Source organism: Myotis brandtii, unplaced genomic scaffold (genome assembly GCF_000412655.1).
Source record: "Myotis brandtii unplaced genomic scaffold, ASM41265v1 scaffold266, whole genome shotgun sequence".
In the NCBI taxonomy this organism is placed as follows: Eukaryota; Metazoa; Chordata; class Mammalia; order Chiroptera; family Vespertilionidae; genus Myotis; species Myotis brandtii.
Window position 1 is genome coordinate 4,401,381 of NW_005360124.1, and position 3,964 is coordinate 4,405,344.

A 3,964-nucleotide genomic window follows, 5' to 3' on the forward strand; every position below is an offset into this window, starting at 1 on the left:
GCACGTGGTATTTTGTGGAAGAGCCACACTGAAGGGGCCAAAGAGCCGCATGTGGCTCATGAGCCGCAGTTTGCCGACCATGGCCCTAGGAGCTGTATCGGTAAAGATAGTACTATGACATATGTCTGATATTTTGCTGCCTATGGATTCTTCTAATATTTTTATGGTTTCCCATCTTACATTTAAGTCCTTTATTCATTTTGAGTTTATTTTTGTGTATGGTATAAGTTGGTTGTCTAGTTTCATTTTTTTTTTGCATGTATCTGTCCAATTTTCCCAACACCATTTATTGAAGAGACTATCTTGACTCCATTGTATGCTCTTGCCTCCTTTGTCAAATATTAATTGAGGGTAATGGCTTCGGTCGATTTCTGGGTTCTCTGTTCTGTTCCATTGGTTTATATGTCTGTTCTTGTGCCAGTACCAGGCAGTTTTAATATAGCTTGATATCTGGTACTGTGATCCCTCCAACTTTTTTCTTCTTTCTTAGGAATGCGGTGGCTATTTGGGGTCATTTTTTATTCCATATGCATTTTTGGAGAGTTTTTTCTAGGTCTGTGAAGTATGCCGTTGGTATTTTAATGAAGATTCATTGAATCTATAGATTGTTTTGGTAGTATGGACATTTTAATGATGTTGATTCTACCAATCCATGAACACAGTATACTCTTCTATTTGCTTATGTCTTCCTCTATTTCTTTTTTTAATGTCCTGTAGTTTTCCAAATACAGGTCTTTTATCTCCTTAGTTAAGTTTATTCCTAGGTATCTTAATTTTTTTGGTGTAATGATAAATGGGATTTTTTGTTTATTTCACTTTCTGTGATTTCATTATTGGTGTATAAAAAAGCCATCAATTTCTGGGTGTTGAATTAGTATCCTGCTACATTGCCAAATTTATTTATGAAGTCTAGTAGTTTTTTGATGAAGTCTTTAGGGTTTTCTATGTACAATATCATGTCATCCATGAATAAGGACAGTTTTAATTTTTTTCCAATTTGGATGTCTTTTATTTCTTCTTCTTGTCTCATCGCTATGGCTAGCAATTCCAATACTTTCTTGAACAGTAGTGGTGATAGTGGGCGTTGCTGTCTTGTTCCTGTTCTTAGGGGAAATGGTCTTAGTTTTTGCCCATTGAGTATGAAGTTGGCTATAGGTTTGTCATATAAAGCTTTTATTATGTTGAGGTATGATCCCTCTGTTCCCACTTTGATGAGAGTTTTTATTGAAAAAGGTTGTTGGATATTGTTAAATGCTTTTTCTGCATCAATGAATATGATTATGTGATTTTTATCTCTCAGTTTGTTTATTTGATGTATCATATTTATTGATTTGCAGATATTTTACCATCCTTGCATCCTCGGAATAAATCTCACTTGGTCATGCTGTATGATCTTTCTAATGTAATGCTAGATCTGATTTGCTAGTATTTTGTTGAGGATTTTAGCATCTATGTTCATCAGAGATATTGGCATGTAATTCTCTTTCTTTGTAGTGTCTTTATCTAGTTTTGGGATTAGGATAATGCTGGCTTCATAGAAAGAGCTTGGAAGTGTTCCATCCTCTTGCATTTATTTTGAGTAGTCTGAGAAGGATAGGTTTTAGTTTTTCTTTGAATGTTTGGTAAAACTCCCCTGTGAAGTAGTCTGGCCCAGGGCTTTTGTTTACTGGAAGTTTTTTGATGACTGCTTCAATTTCCTTCATAATCATCAGCCTATTCAGATTTTTTGGTTCATCCTGATTAAGTTTTGGAAGGTCATATTTTTCTAGGAATATGTCCATTTCTTCTAGATTGACCAGTTTGTTGGAAAAGAATTGTTCATAATATTTTTTTTACAATCCTTTGTATTTCTGTGGGGTGTGTTGTTATTTTGCCTCTTTCATTTCTTATTTTGTTTATTTGGGTCCTCTCTCTTTTCTTCTTGGTGAGCCTGGCTGGAGGTTCATCAATCTTGTTTATCTTTTCAAAGAACCAGCTCTTGGTTTCGTTGATCTTTTGTATTTTTTTTTTGTTGTTTTTTGTTTCTATGTCATTTATTTCTGCTCTGATTTTTATTATCTCCTTCCTTCTGCTCACTCTGGGCTTTTCTTGTTTCTCTCTTTATAATTCTTTAAGTTGTAGAGTTATGTATAATGCTATGAACTTCTCTCTTAGGACTGCTTTCACTGTGTCCCATAGATTTTGGATTGTTGTGTTTTCATTGTCATTTGTTTCCAGGATATTTTTTATTTCGTCTTTGATCTCTTTGGTAATGCAATCACTGTTTGACAACTTGCTATTTAGCCTCCAAGTGTCTGAGTTTTTTTGATTGTTTTTATTTTTTTTTTAATTAAATCTTTATTGTTCAGGTTACATTTGTTCCTCTTTTTTTCCCCCCCATAACTCCCCTCCTCCCAGTTCTCGCCCCACCCTCTGCCCTCACTCCCCACCCACTGTCTTCATCCATAGGTGCACGATTTTTGTCCAGTCTCTGCTTTTGGGATTAAAGTAATGCTGGCTTCATAAAAAGAGGATAAGTTTTAGTTCTTCTTTGAATGTTTGGTAAAACTCCCTTGTGAAACCATCTGGTCCAGAGCTTCTGTTTGTTGGAAGTTTTTTGATTATTGCTTCAATTTCCTCCATAGTTATTGGCCTATTGAGATGTTTTGATTCTTACTGATTGAGTTTTGGAAGGTTATATTTTTCTAGGAATATTCCCATTAATTCTAGTTTGACCAGTTTGTTGGAATAGAATTGCTCATAGTATTTTTTTTTTTTACAATTTTTTGTATTTATGTGGGTCTGTTGTTATTTTGCTTCTTTCATATCTGATGTTGTTTGTTTGGGTCCTCTCTCTTTTCTTCTTGGTGAGCCTGGCTAGAGATTCACCAATCTTGTGTATCCTTTCAGAGAGCCAGCTCTTGGTTTCATTGATTTTTTTTGGTGTTTATGTAATTTATTTCCACTCAGATCTTTATCATTTCCTTCCTTTTGCTCACTCTAGACTTTATTGTTGTTGCTCTCTTTCTAATTCTTCAAGTTGTAGAATTAGATAATTTATGACCCATTTTTTATGTTTTTTGTTTGTTTGTTTGTTGTTGTTGTTGTTGTTTGAGGTAGGCCTGTAGTGCTATGAACTACCCTCTCAGGACTGCTTTCACTATATCCCATAGATTTTGGATTGTTGTGTTTTCATTGTCATTTGTTTCCAGGATGCTTTTTATTTTTAATTTGATCTTTTTGGTAACACAATCATTGTTTAATAGCATGCAATTTAGCCTCCAAGTGTTTGAATTTTTGTGAGTTTTTATTGTAGTTTATTTCTAATTTTATGGCACTGTGATCTGAGAAGATGCTTGATATGATTTCAATCATCTTGAATTTGAAGAGACTTTGCCTATGTCCCAATATGTGGTCTCTCATTGAAAATGTCCCATGTGCACTTGAGAAGAAAGTATATTCCATGGCTTTGGGGTGAAATGTTCTGAAGATGTCGATTAAGTTTATCTGATCTATCGAGTCATTTAGGATTGCTGTTTCTTTGATGATTTTTTGCTAATGGAATTATCCAGCGATGCCAAAGGGGTATTAAGGTCCTCTACTATGATTGTATTGCTGTCAGTCTCTCCCTTGATATCCTCCAGAAGTATTTTTTATGTATTTGGGTGCTCCTGCATTGGGTGCATATATGTTTACCAGAGTTATATCCTCTTGTTCTATTGATCCCTTTAGTATTATGAAGTGGCCTTCCTTATATCTTGTTATAGCCTTCACTTTGAGGTCTGTTTTGTCAGATATAAGTATTGCTACCCCAGCTTTTTTTTTTCATTTTCATTTGTCTGAAAAATATTTTTCCATCCCTTCACTTTTAGTCTGTGTGAGTCCTTTGTTCTGAGGTGGGTCTCTTGTAGACAGCTTATATATGGGCCATGTTTTCTTACCTTTTCAGCCACTTGATGTCTTTCGATTGGAGCATTTAATCTAT